Here is a 15,806-nt window from a genome sequence, read left to right on the forward strand (position 1 = left end):
GTAAGGGTGAGCATGAAACAACTGGCCCTTTGTAAAATCTCGTCTAGTTCTCAGTGGTGTCCTTTTTTAGGGAAGAACATCTGCCTGCCCTACCTGATCTGGCCAACATGTGACTCTGGATTAACAAAATGTGGGTGATGTTTTCCCTGATTTGGCCCAGCAAGTCAGTCAGTTGTATCTAAAACTGTGGCAAGCATTTAGAAAAGTGAACCACAAAGGGAATTAGACCTAGTTTAGAATTCTTTTAAGGTTAACATGCGGGTTCAGTTGGCAGGTAAGGCAAATTGAATGTTAACAATCACCAAGAGGGATAGAATACAAGAGCCCAAATTTATTGCTAAGGCTGCAAGGCTTTGGTCAGATCACGTGTAGAATGTTGCGAGGAGGTATGGGCCCCGTTGTCAGGAAGGATGTATTGATGTTGGTGGGGGTCCAGAGGACGTTTTCAAGAATTATCCCTGGGATTAAGGACATGCCATATGTGGAGCTGTTTAGGACTCTGGGTCTGTACCCTGGAGTTGAACAGGAGGAGGGAAAAGATCTCATTGAAATTTAGGCTATATCCAGGCCTCTCAGTATTCTGTGTGTGGAAAAGATGTTTTCACAAGTGCAAGAGACTAGGACCTGTGGTCACAGCCTCAAAGTGGAGGGATGATCCTTTAGAACTGAGATCAGGAATTTCTTCAGCCAGAGAGTGATTAATCTGTGGAACTTATTGCTGCAGAGGACTGTAGAGGCCAAGTTATTGATAGATCGATAGGTTCTTGGTTAGTAAGGGGTTTAAGGGTTATGGGGGAAGGCAGGGGAATGGGGTTGAGAAACACATCAGCCATGATTGAATGGTGGAGCAGATTCAATGGGCTGAATGGCCTAATTCTGCACCTATCTCTTATGGTCTTATGGAGGCTGCTAGAGTTTCACTTGTAATGACTTGATGCTTCAATGCACCGTATTAATGCCAACTCACTGCAAATCCCAAACTAAAGCAAGTTATTTGAAAACAGGCTTGCCACTAGCACTTGAAATCAATAGTGTTTTCACTATTTTAGTTCAATGGTAGGAAACTTGGAGGACAGAAAGAGTTGAAGTCCAAGAGCAACTGTGATTTCAAAGACTAATGCTGAATACCACATACTGCACCTACATAAGTAATATGAAGCTGATGTTCTGGATGTGAGTTTGCTTGCTGAGCTGGAAGGTTAGTTTTCAGACGTTTCGTCACCATTCTAGGTAACATCATCAGTGAGCCTCCGACGAAGCGTTGGTGTTATGTCCCGCTTTCTATTTATCTGGTTAGGTTTCCTTGGATTGGTGATGTCATTTCCTGTTCTTTTTCTCAGGGGATGGTAGATGGGCTCCAAATCAATGTTTTTGTTGATGGAGTTCCGGTTGGAATGCCATGCTTCTAGGAATTCTCGTGTGTGTCTCTGTTTGGCTTGTCCTAGGATGCATGTGTTGTCCCAATCAAAGTGGTGTCCTTCCTTATCTGTATGTAAGGATACTAGTGATAGTGGGTCATGTCGTTTTGTGGCTAGTTGATGTTCATGTATCCTGGTGGCTAGCTTTCTGCCAGTTTGTCCAATGTAGTGTTTGTCACAGTTCTTGCAAGGTATTTTGTAGATGACGTTCGTTTTATTTGTTGTCTGTATAGGGTCTTTTAAGTTCATTAGCTGCTGTTTTAGTGTGTTGGTGGGTTTGTGGGCTACGCTGATGCCAAGAGGTCCGAGTAGTCTGGCAGTCATTTCGGAAATGTCTTTGATGTAGGGGAGTGTGGTTATGTTTTCTGAGCCCGCTTTGTCTGTTTGTTTGGGTTTGTTGCTGAGAAATCGGCGGACTGTGTTCATAGTACCCATTCTTTCTGAATACGCTGTATAGGTGATTTTCCTCTGCTCTGCATAGTTCCTTTGTGCTGCAGTGTGTGGTGGCTCGTTGGAATAATGTTCTAATGCAGCTTTGTTTGTGGGTGTTGGATCCAACACACCACGCTTCTACAGACTACCAAAAATTCACAAACCAGAAGCCCCCCTCAGGCCCATAGTGTCGCTACCTGGAACACCAACCTGCAGATTAGCCAAGGAACTACACCAAAGACTAAAACACCTAGTAGAAGACTCCCACCACTCCATTCGCTCCACTCAAGAATTCCTGAACACCATCAAAGACACCAAGATAGAAGAGGATGAAATAATGGTCTCCTTTGACGTAACAGCCCTGTTCACATCCATCAACATCAAACTGGCCAAAGAAACACTGATGACACTATTAGAAGAACAGAAGACACATACACCAGACACCACCAACCTCATCAGCAAGGACAACATCATCAAGCTAGTGGACCTATGCCTCACCACCCACTTCACTTTCAATAACAAAACCTACAGACAAACCAACGGTGCACCCATGGGATCTCCGATATCAGGGTTCTAAGCAGAGGCAGTAATGCAGAGACTCGAACAAACAGCTCTGCCAATCATCCAACCCAAACTTTGGGTCCGCTATGTGGATGACACCTTTGTCATCACTAAACAAAACAAATTAGAGGAAACATTCAAGACCATCAATAATACCCTTTACTGGCATAACATTCACAAAAGAGGAGGAAAACAGCAACAAACTGCCATTCCTAGATGTCACAGTAGAGCGAACAGCCAATGGGGAACTTCAAACCAGCGTCTACAGGAAAACAACACATACGGACCAAATACTGAACTACAGGAGCAACCATCCCAACACCCACAAACGAAGCTGCATTAGAACATTATTCCAACGAGCCACCACACACTGCAGCACAGAGGAACTACGCAGAGCAGAGGAAAATCACCTATACAGCGTATTCAAAAAGAATGGGTACCCAATGAACACAGTCTGCCGATTTCTCAGCAACAAACCCAAACAAACAGACCAGACGGGCTCAGAAACCATAACCACTCTCCCCTACATCAAAGACATTTCCGAAATGACTGCCGGACTACTCGGACCCCTTGGCATCAGCGTAGCCCACAAACCCACCAACACACTAAAACATCAGCTAATGAACTTAAAAGACCCTATACAGACAACAAATAAAACGAACGTCATCTACAAAATACCCTGCAAGAACTGTGACAAACACTACATTGGACAAACAGGCAGAAAGCTAGCCACCAGGATACATGAACATCAACTAGCCACAAAACGACATGACCCACTATCACTCGTATCCTTACATACAGATGAGGAAGGACACCACTTTGATTGGGACAACACATGCATCCTAGGACAAGCCAAACCGAGACACGCACGAGAATTCCTAGAAGCATGGCATTCCAACTGGAACTCCATCAACAAACACATTGACTTGGAGCCAATCTACCATCCCCTGAGAAAAAGAACAGGAAATGACATCACCAACACAGGAAATGACATCACCAACCCAAGGAAACCTAACCAGATAAATAGAAAGCGGGACATAACACCAGCGCTTCGTCGGAGGCTCACTGATGATACCTAGAATGGTGACGAAACGTCTGAAAACTAACCTTCCAGCTCAGCGAGCAAACACACATCCAGAACCTCAACCTGAGCTACAAATCTTCTCATGAATCTGATGTTTTCAAGTTTATCGCAAACTTCATATCGACCAATTTGACTGCTTTCGCTGTTGAAAGCCACCACAATTCTACGGAAAATATTTTGATTTCTACATCTGCTCCATTTATTGTTCCTCCTAACCTTCGTGTGATGTGTAAACGTGTATATACGACCCTGAATTCCTTCCTACAGGAGTTGTATTTTGGAAGGCTGACGTCCAGCTGCAGATTCTGGAGGAAGTGTGTTTGTTGCATTTCACCAATGAAAATATTTATTTTACATTCTGCCTCACCTGTCCCATCTAATTATGCCCTAATGCTAGCTCCCAATTCCTCATTAATACCTTTGCCATTCTTTTGTGTACAGAACCTTATCATGTGCTTTCTGGAAGTTCATATAGTTAACACTGATAGAAACTTTATCTTGTGAGTAAGCATTTCAAATATTGTAGCTAGATTAGTCAGCTGTGGTACTAATCACAAATCCATCCATGTTAACTGCCTTGAACAGCTCATGTTTATTTACAATGACCGGCCACTTTGCCGCTTACTTTCTCATAACTTCCTCTCCTTCCTGTATTAACTAATGCTGTGACATTAACAATTTTCCAGTCCAAGCATCAACTCTGTTCTACTTTGGAAACGTGACTGAAAAAGCCAGCAATTACCTCATCAATTTTTTTTCCTCCTCATGGATGGAAACCATCTGATTCTGGCACATTTGTCACATTTAAATCCCTTTATTTTCTCCATTACCATAGCTTAGACATTGAATTCAATAAATTGCTCTACTAGGTATTTTTAGGTTCCTTTTTTGTTACTTTCGACCTTGACCACGAGAGCACATGCCAAGAATTCATCTAACAAGTCTGCAATTTTCTGCAAATCTATTAGAGTTGTAGCCTGATAATGACATCTATATGGTTAGAATCCAGGGCCAATGCAGGTTCCTTCCAGATGATGCAATGGTGATGGCAGGATATGTTGTGTCCATTTGTTATAGTTAACGTGTAATTTTTCTTAACGTTGCTGGTTTTGATCAAGAACTTTGATGAATATTTGAGGGGCGTGGGGTTGGGGTTGGGGTAGGGCGGCATTGGTGTAGTGGTACTACCACTGGACTAGCAATGCAGAATTCCCGGCTAATGTTCTGGGGCATAGCTTCAAATCCCCAGCCGTGGCAGCTGGTGGTATTCAAATTAGATGTAAAAAAAAGACCTGGAATATAAAACAAACCAGATGATGGCCATGGTACCAATCTTGATTATCCTAAAAACCCACATGTCAGGAGCGAACTTTGGACTTCTGAAGAATGAGAGGTGATTTCATTGAGACCTACAAATATTTAATGGAATAGGCAAGGGGTAGGTGTTTTCCCAAGTCAAGGAATTGACAACTAGGGCAGTTCAATTTTTTTTTTAAGAAAAGCATGCTGTTTACTCAGAGGGTGGTGAGTATTTGGAATTCTCCACCCCAGAGGACTATAGAAGCTCAGTCTCGAAGCCTAGCCAGCAATATCCACATTCCATGAACAATTTTTTAAAAAATTGTGTAAGTAATTCAAATGTACAGATTTTGCTGCTAGGGTTAAACATAGAACATAGAACAGTACAGCACAAAACAGGCCCTTCAGCCCACGATGTTGTGCCGACCATTGATCCTCATGTATGCACCCTCAAATTTCTGTGACCATATGCATGTCCAGCAGTTAAGGCTGCTAGTATATTTCAATCTAATATGTAAAGCAGTTCAGCCATATAGATGACCTAATCTGAGCAAAGCCTTGTTGGAAAACATTCATTCAAATTGTCTGTAAACATCAAAAGCAGGATACATTTCCAGTTATAAATGCTTACAGCAATTCTGTTTTGAGGAAAATAATTATTACAGCTTTGTAATCATTAAAATACAATGCTGCAACTGAACATGTATGCAGCTTATAAATTATTTTGAGTGTTCTCTTCAAAATCTGGTTTGTGCTAAAGCATTGCTACTGGAGCCCTGAGATTTGTAAGCAAATCTGTGGTGCTGATGTTGTGCTCAACCTTGCTGCCTCGTACTGAAGGAGCAGTATGTGGTGTAGTTTCCTCTGATGTTACTCAGTGCATGGTCCAGACGTTTGCCTGTTGACCGATATCTTGTTATTTAATACAGGTAATTTGCAACAACAGTTTCTAAAATTTAAATCCTTTTTGAACTTGTGCAATGTAAGTTTTTAGTTTGAGATGTCCCAAGAATGTTTACTAACAATCTCATTTAAAAGCTGTCTCCTTGTCCATAATTGAGAGCTTTGTTGCGATCTGTTAAATATTTGCTAACCTGATGTTTTATCTTTTCTGACAACATCTGCAACATGCTGTGTAACTGCTTCAACACAACTTGGCAGCTGGCACTGAATTCACATAACACAGATTCTTGTGCTGTAGTAGATTGGCAAGCAGACAGCAGTGATAATTATCTTTAAAAATGCTAGTGTTTCACTTCTCCATCTGCATGCATATCATGTCAGAGCTTACTTGCCTGTCTGCATTATAATGATGTGGTGAATGAATGGGTACTCTTTATGGTAGTATTGCAGAAACTATTTTTATTCATTTTTTAGTTCATTGCAATCTTTATAGAAGAAAACCCTTCAACTAAGTTCCTTTTCTTAACTATTGTAGATTATCCTTTCTGAAACCACTTTGCCAGGATTTTTGGGGCGGCACGGTGGCTCAGTGGTTAGCACTGCAGCCTCACAGCACCAGGGACCCGGGTTCGATTCCAAACTCGGGCGACTGTCTGTGAGGAGTTTGCACATTCTCCCTGTGTCTGCGTGGGTTTCCTCCGGGTGCTCCGGTTTCCTCCCACAGTCCAAAGATATGTGCAGGTTAGGTGGATTAGCCATGCTAAATTACCCGTAGTGTTCGGGGTGTGTGGGTGTACGGGCATGGGTCTGGGTGGGATGCTTCATGGGGCGGTGTGGACTTGTTGGGCCGAAGGGCCTGTTTCCACACTGTAGGTAATCTAATCTCATCTAATCTTAATTTCTTGTGTTATAAATACTAGTAATATCGGAGTTGTCCACATAGGTGATAAATTTATATACTACAAAAATTTGTTTTAATCATTATTCATCACTGTTAATCAAATAATCTGATAACAATATCTATTGTACATTTCTTGTCTGTTGAATTTGAAGCATCATGTTGAAATTTCTTTATCGTTGTTTTAAAATTCAAGCAGAAGCTGTGTTTATCAGAGGAGGCAAATCCCTGACGTGAAGAAACTTGCTTTATTTTAGAAGAAAGCCGAAGTTATGCAGCATTTTATGATTAAACACAAAACTCATTAATTGTTTACACAATGACAAATTTCCTTTGCCCTTAAAGAGTAGCAACATTACAAAATATATCCTGGCCTTTGTGAAATGTCATCAGACCTGTGTAAGCGATGTCACAGATGATGTTACTTGTGATATCAAGATATTTCCAACTATGACCTTCATGTTGTTATACATTGTACCTAAGATTGAGAGTTAAAATAACTGTTATTTGGAATACATTGCAATTGAGTAGAATGTTTTTAATCGCTTCTGTATTTAAAATATAATATTTTGCAACAGCGTGAATAAAACATGTCTGTTTCTTCGAGTTCTACAGTTGGAATAGAATTGATAGAAGTCAGTTAGGGTTCCAAAAAAAGTTTGTGCTTGCTTGGTAATAGCAGTCCATTGCAATTTGAGACCTTTTGGAACATACCATCGGAGTTGCCTTGTCCAGGTTTAACTTAATTACCAACCAAATTTAAGTTATAGTATACTCAAAGGCCCAATTCCTAGGTATTTTATTTAGCCTTACTTTGAAGAAGGAGGGAATGAGGGGGTTTGTGGTCATCTATCACATGGTGTGTTCTTGCCGTACAGGAAGGCCTTTTTTTACTTATTTCAGTTTGTTTCAATTATTTTTTGCATTGTCACTTATATAATGTCATATTTCATATTGCAGCAAACCCAATTGTATGACCGTTTTTTGAACATTTTCTTAGAGGTGGAGAAGCAATATTGCCTTACATAGAACATAGAACATAGAACAGTACAGCACAGAACAGGCCCTTCAGCCCACAATGTTGTGCCGACCAACATAGCTTCATGCTGCCTGGCGGTCTGCACTAGCAGAGGCTTGGCATTTGTTGCTATTCTAAGCCCAGATTTGATAAATAAGAGGGAATAAAGGTAGAATTGGGATGAAACAGATGGGTGATAGATTTGCGTGACTTGCACCCCAGGATGCAGGTTTTCAACATTGTTTTGGAATGGGCTGGGGATTATGGCAGATGATGCTGATTAACAGTGTGATTCACATTGTCCTGGAGATGGACTTTAAGAAGACTTCAGGCCTGTAATTACGTAATTACCTGCTGCTTTGTGTCACTGTTCAGGATTTTCTCTATCACCTTATTTGAAAAGAAAATTCCTTTGACTTCCTCCCCCCCACCTTTGTTTTTGAAACTAAACCTGAGCTTGTATCAGTTTGAATGAAGTATGTACCATAAGTGAAGTATATTATCATTTCAGTTGTACTTGGCTGTCATTGTGGATTGTTTAATCAAGAACAAAAATTAAATTTTAGGAGGTTTTCTGAAGGCTCATTACTCTGAAGTAATTATTCATTTCCTGCTATAATGACCAATCCATTGTGGTTATGAAGTTGAACAGACTTATATCAATCTGAATTGAAGTGCTGAATCTGTAGTCTGTGGTGAATTGACGGTACTTATTTCTGTCCTGAAAGCTTTCAGTAAGGATCTAGTGATTCAAGTAGCATGGTTCTCTCAAGAACAGAGGGCAGTTTAAATCTGAAGCCAAATCAGGAACAGTGATGGCAATGAGTAGGTGAAAAACCAATTACACTGAACACTTCACTTACTCCTAACCAGGAAGTTAAGAGCACTTTAAAGGTGAAGAACATTTGCTGAAAGCAAACTTAATGATTTAGATTAGGAAAGGATGTAAAATAGAAGTGAATGCATTCCTTAAGTTTATATTTTTAATTTGCATTTTTACCATTAGAGAAACTTGATATTCATTAATTGTAAAATTATCTTCTTGGGGATAAGTGTCTTTAGTAGTAATTATGATGTTAGTTACACTTTTTTAAAAATAAAATGTTGGACCTCATTTAACTAAGTTTTTACACAAGTGAAACTTTAACCTAATCTCCCGGCTCAGAGGTAGGGATACTACCACTACTGTGGCACATAACGCTTTTAACAAAAAAATCCATCCATTAACATGGTGGGATTTGAACCACCATTTCCAGTGCATTAGTCTGGCCTCTTGACAAGTGACATTGCCACTACGTTGCTATCTTCCCCATAAATTGTTTATAGTGAACAAAACAGCATGGGAGTAACTGTTTTCAATATACTTGTTTTCCAATTGATTGCAGTTTTTGGGTTACTCTGCAGGATACACTCTGCTCATGTAAAGACACCAGAAGTTGCTGTCAGTTTCAGCAGAATTTTGATGGAGAACATTGACACTTCTGTTGCAACCTCACCCAAATCCTTGGCAAAATTTTTCCAAGATTGTGGGAGAACATTGCACAGTTGTTGTACATTTATTTTCCCTCATGCTTTGCACTTTTGTATTCATGGAAAACTTTGAGTTATCCTTCTGTGAAATGCATCACAAACATTTTTTGTTCCTTGGCCTTCGTCACGTAAATGAAGCTATTCTCTTGCATTATAAATTTTATATTTTCTAAATTTCCCTGACCAAAGCATTTAGTTCACTAAACTGAGAGACTGGATTGTGTTCCAACAACTTGGGTGAACTCAAAATTTATCACGAAGCAATTACAATGTTACAGTTATGACTGCAAATGTCTTGAGTTGTAGAATTGAATCAACTTCAACATCTGGACCTGAGTCAGGTAAGTCTGTGTGATAGCCTCCATAGCATTCATAATCCATTTGACAGTCGCTTGTCACCTGGTTAATGATCAGTTGCTTTCTGATGTCAGTGGAATACCATCTTGATGGAACACTATTTAACCTCAGTTTCCTCTGAACACCTTAGATATACATGATATGCAGTTTGCAGGTCATTGTGGTAACATTGCCTGCTCTGCACCAGATTTGGAAGTCCATGTTGATTTGTCCAATTCTGTATGCAAGAAACTCTGCCTGTCCTTTAACCATTGCTGAAACAAAACTCAATTAATTCTGACTTAATCAATCATGTAATCTACCATCTGTGTATGGTGAAGATGATTTGTTGAATACTTGCTGTACCCTGGCCATTTCCATCCTCAAAAGGCCACTATTGATGTTTTTTTAATCAACCTGTTGAGAGACTTTATCGCATACCTAGAGGTAAGGACACTACCATTGCACCCCAGGAGTCCAAATAAAAGGCCATCATTGATATTTTCTAATCAGTTTGTCCAGAGATGTTATTTCATGCTTGCATGGAACAGGTGAGCCAGCAACCCAGGCACCTAGTCCAGAGTTAGGCATGGTACCACTGTACCACAAGTATCATTTCAAAAAGTCATTCTTTTAAATTTAACCTATTCTAACTGACCTGTTCAGAGATGTTATTACACACAGACGTCCATCAAGCTACATCCTGTTTTGAGTCCCACCATTTTAATAGTCAAACAGAAGGCAGCAGAGAAAGCAAGAAAGTTAAGCAGATCCTATACTATGGATCTTGGAATGTCTCACCCCATTTGGCAAAGATCTGGGGAGTGAGAAACGGCCTGTTTGGTCCCAAGATGATTGTTGCTAGAAACTTGAATTCGGGAGAAGTGAGGATTTCCTAACGCAGAAGGAATTCTTTTTAGTGTGCAAAAAAAGTACAGAAAGGAGCAAGTCATTTAAGTCAGATCTTTGTAGATCCAGTGGCGCATTCTGACAGGTCCTTTTTTTTCTCCCTTGAGAATGGCGGGTAGTTACTTTTTCATTTTTGCTTCCGGAATGTGTGGGTTATGCCAGCAATTGTTGCTCGCCCCTAATTTCCTTTGAGATGGTGATAGAGAGCCACCTTCTTGGACAGCGGCAGTCCATGTGATGTTGGGGCACCCCCAACACTGTTAGGAAAGCAGTTCCAGGATTTTGACCCACTGACACTGAAAGGAGCTTTTTGACTGTTGCTGGAACTGCACTCTTACAGACAAGTGGGGAAAATTCCATCATGGACCTTTCTTGCATCATATGGCGTACAGGATTTGGGAAATCAGGTATGAGAATTGCCACAGAATTCCCAACTTCTGACCACCTTTTGTAGCCACAATTATTCATTAGGCTGGTCCTGGTAAGTTCTAGGTCTGCTTCAGAATTACATTAGTAATGATTCGGTGATAGCATTTCACTATATGCCATGATTAGATGAATCATAGTCTTTATAGTGCAGAAAGAGGCCATTCAGACAACAAGAATACACTGACCCTCCAAAGAGCATCCCACCCAAGCTTAACCCTCAGCCCATTCTCATAACACCATGTGGAATTTTTACTATGATTAACCCACTTTTAAAATTCGTTAATGGGATGTGGGCATCAATGGCTAGACAGCAGTTTTTGCCCATCCCTAATTGCCCAGAGGGCAGTTAAGAGTGAACCACATTGCTGTGGGTCTGGAGTCAAATGTAGACCCGACCAGGCAAGATGGCAGTTTTCTTCCCTAAGGGACTTTAGTGAACCAGATGGGCTTTTCCCTGACAATCAGCAATGGATTCATGGTCATCATTAGGTTCTTAATTCTGGATATCTATTGAATTCGAATTCTATCATATGCCATGGTGGGATTCGAGTCCAAGTCCCCAGAACATTATCTAGGTTTCTGGATTAACAGTCCAGCGATAAAACCTCAGGCCATTGCCTCCCCCACATTGCTGGGTACTACAAGAAAATTTTTAGCATGGCCAGTCCACTTAACCTGCACATCTTTGGGCTGTGGGGCGAAACCTCCGCAGTCACCGGGAGAATGTGCAGACTTCAAATGGATGGTTATCCAAGGCTGGAATTGAACCCAGGCCCCTGACACTGAGAAGCAGCAATGCTAATCACTGAGCCACTGTTAAGTTTTGGCTTGCGGAAAACAGTTATTGTCTGTCACTTGTGTGGTGTAAATGTTACTCACCACTTGTTAGCTCAGTTGTGAATATTGACCAGGTCTTGCATATGGGCATGGCCACCTTCAGTATCCTTATGTGACTCGGCCAACACCTAGTTGATTGATGGTTTTTATTTTCCTAAATGCTGATTGTTGTATCATCAAAAGACATGAAATTATAGTCTCTAGCAATCCATTGCTGCCAAGCAAGCAACAATGCTTCGAAGAAACTATTAAGTCTAGGCACAATTACTGCCAGAAACAATTCTTTGTCAGAGTGTGGGATTGTTTTAAATCTAAAGGCAGAGATTTGTGGTTTTTTGGTCATTGATTTTCTTAGGAGTTTGGCCTGATAGTTCAGCCTGCATTGTTTTTTTTTCAAATTGGAGAGGCATTGAATGGCTACCATTTTTATCCGCTTGAGTTTAGGGGCCTTTTAGAACTGGTCAACTTCATTTCCAGAAATTGTGCCACGTTTAGAAAATGTTGGCTTTGGTGTTTGTACTCGGCCTTCTATGCTAGCCATTTGATATATAGCTTAACCTGTTTCAAAAATAGCTGATGTTTACATCGTGCAGATAACTTAGTAAAAGTCTCAAGAACATCAAAATTTGACATTCAGCTGTACCAAAGTATTGGAATTGTCTATTTTGAAGGTATTTATGTTCGAAGGTATTTTTACAGGAGGACACATGTTTGAGATTGGACATATTTGAGGAGGGAATTCCAGAGCTCAGAAATTATTCAATTGATAAATGGAGTGAAAGAAATTATGGATGTGCAAACAGCCTGAACTGGAGGAATGCAAGGCACTGTTGAAACTTGAGACCTGGCTAACGGAAAACTGTCACTAGTGGAGATGGTGGGGTGGGGGTGTGAAAATGGGCAAATATATGTGGTAGCAACAGAACTCAAGTAGGGCTCAGATATAGGAGAAACAACAAAATTCAAGGGGAGCCTAAGAATACAGGAGCAGCATCAAAATCTGAAAGATGTATTTGAAGATATGTTAAATGATATTTTTAATGGGTTATATTTTTGTAACATTTTTGCTTTTAAAACCAGAGTAAATATTTAGTGGTAATATTACTGTAACCCTGACAAGGAGAACTGCCAACCACTGACTACATTGTTGCATGCAGAATGTCTTGAAAATGTTGATGTTAACTCATTTTGATAATATGAAGATGTCCTTAGAAACATCTAGTCCCATCCATCAACTTGGTCTGCTGTATCCGCTGCTCGCAATGTGGCCTCCTCTATGTCGGTGAGACCAAGTGTATACAGTTTTGTAGAGCATCTGCAGTCTGAATGTGACAAATGACAACATCTTTCAGTCACCAACCATTTTAACTCCCCCTCCCCCTCCCTCTCCCTGGGTGATATGTCCATCCTGGGCCGCCTCTAGTGTCACAATGACACCAAACTACAGCACCTCATATTCCGCCTCGGAGCCTACAGCCCAATGGCCTAAATGTGGAATTCACCAGTTTGAAAATCTACCCAACACTCCCTCTCATCCCTGCCTCCTTTACCCGACACAACCTGTCCATCTTCTTTCCCATGTATCCATCCCACTGACCAATCTACACCATTCCCTACCTGCACTCACCTATCACCATCCCACCTACTTTCTCCAGCCCTCCACCACCCCTCTCTATTTATTTCCCAGCTTCCTTCCCCATCACCATTTCTGAAGAAGAGTCTCAACCCAAAACGTCAACTTTACTGCTCCTCTGGTGCCTGGCCTGCCATGTTCCTCCAGCTCCACACTGTTGTCTTTAGTTGATTAGTGGCCTTTTTTAAAAAATGCTGATTGTTGTATCATCAAAAAACATGAAATTATAGTCAAGAGTGTTCCATTGCTGCCAAGCAAGCAACAATGCTTTGAAGAAACTATTAAGTCTAGGCGCTATTACATAGAAATGTAGAAGATAAGAACAGGAGGCGGCTATTTGGCCCTATGAGCCAGCTTTGCATTTCTTCACAATCATGGCTGATTGTCCAACTGAATAGCCCTTTCTTGCTTTCTCCCCATAACTTTTGATCCCATTCATCCCAATTGCTATGTCTCGTCGCCTCTTGAATATATTCAATGTTTTGGCATCAACTACTTCCTGCGGTAATGAATTACACAGGCTCATCACTCTTTAAGTAAGGAAATGTCTCCTCATCTCCATCCTAAATCTGAAATCCTCAGACTCTGACCCCTGGTTCTGGACACACCCGTCACCAGGAACATCCTCCCTACGTCTGCCCTGTCCAGTCCTGTTAGAATTTTATAAGTCTCAGATTCCCCTAACCCTCCAATTAGTCTGAAGAAATTGCTAATAACAACTCTTAGAGTGTAGGATTGTTTTAAACCTAAAGGCAGGGATTTGTGGGCTAGATAAATTTTTGAACAGTAAAGGAATTAAGGGATATGGCGAGTGGGCAAGTAAGTGGAGCTGAGCCTCAAAAAGACCAGCCATGATCTTATTGAACGGTGGGGTAGGCTGAAGGGGACGAATGGCCTACTCCTCCTAGTTCTTATGCCCTTATGTTCATTAAAACTCTAAAATGCAGACCAGTGAATAGTAACATATGCGGAAGTAAAATATTGCAGATTTTGGAAATCCGAAGTGAAAGCTGAAAGTCCTGCAGAACCTCTGGAGAGAGAAACAGTTAAGGTTTTAGAGGTTGATACGGCTTGCCTTCATAAGCCGGAACTGAAGCAGACAATTTAGCCTTTAGGCCCACTCTGCCATTCGGTTAGTTCATGGCTGAATATCTACTTTAACTTTAGCTTTCTACATTATCCTCATATCCTTTAACTTCTTTGTACCTAAAAATGCATCAGACTCTGTCTTGAATGTCTGACTGAGTAGCATGCACGCACCAAATGCCTATAACATAATGGAAACATAACCAATCATCATAAAACATAAAAGGTCCCAAAATGTTTCGCAGTAGCGTTGTAAAACTGATCATAATTATCCACATAAGGCAACATTAAGTCAGATGACAACAAGCTTGGTCAATGAGGTCAGTTTTACAAGAGAAGGTAAAATAATGAGAAAATACTAAGGCTGAGGGCTGAAGTAACTGAAGGCATGGCCGCCGTGGTAGACTGGCTAAAACTGGGAATGCTGAGTTTATTACAGGCGGTTAGAGATTTGATAACAAGGGAATTTTAGGATTATGGAGGTAGGCAATCAAGTGTTGAGACTATAAGCAATTCAGGACTATGATCTTATTGAATGGCAGAGTAGGCACTCTGGGCCAAATGGCTAACTCCTTCCAAGTTCCAGCATATGTTGTAAAATATTTGCAAAGTTATACACTATCAAACTTCATTTAGGTTCATATGGTAAGGGTGAGTGAGATATGACTTGTTCATGTGATTCACACTTTTCGCAGCCTGACAATTGCATTGGCTTTAAAATTAAAACAGATACCATGACCTACCCATGTCTTTGTTCAATGGAATTGCATTTTGCATGTAGAGGTTAAATGAAATAATGATTATAGTTGGCTGTTCCTTAATCTTTCAGCTCAACCGCTCCAATTTTCTCTTGTAGCCAATGTAGAATGCCTTGATCTTATTGTCCACCATGGGCGTCTTGAAATTTTTTGTATTCATTTATGGGATTGTGGGAGTTTTTGCCTAGGGGAGCATTCATTACCTATTACCCAATTGCCCAGAGGGATGTTGAGTCAACCACAATGCAACTGGTCTGGAGTCGCATGCAAAACAGACCAGGTAAGGACAGCAGTTTCCTTTTGCAAAGGACATTTAGTGAACCAGATGGGGTTTTCCTCGACAGTTGACAACGGTTTCGCAGACCTCAGTGGACTGTTGGTCCAAACTTTTTAAAAATGGATTTCAGCTTCCACCGTGGCAGATGTTGGGATTTGAACTTTGGTCCCCATAATGTTACCTGGGTCTCTGGATTAATAACCTAGCAATAATAATATGATTAGGTCATTGTTCATTTGAAAGATTTTTTTTAACAATGATGCTTAAAATGCTCAGAAATGAGTAACAAGCCTTGCAGGGTTAATGGTGATTTCATTTGTGGCAGAATAATGTCACTCTAATTAGGGCTTATGACTTGGTAAAAGCTAAATTTTATCAAGTATAATATTTCAAAATAT

The sequence above is a fragment of the Stegostoma tigrinum genome, chromosome 12, assembly GCF_030684315.1.
Source record: "Stegostoma tigrinum isolate sSteTig4 chromosome 12, sSteTig4.hap1, whole genome shotgun sequence".
NCBI lineage: Eukaryota > Metazoa > Chordata > Chondrichthyes > Orectolobiformes > Stegostomatidae > Stegostoma > Stegostoma tigrinum.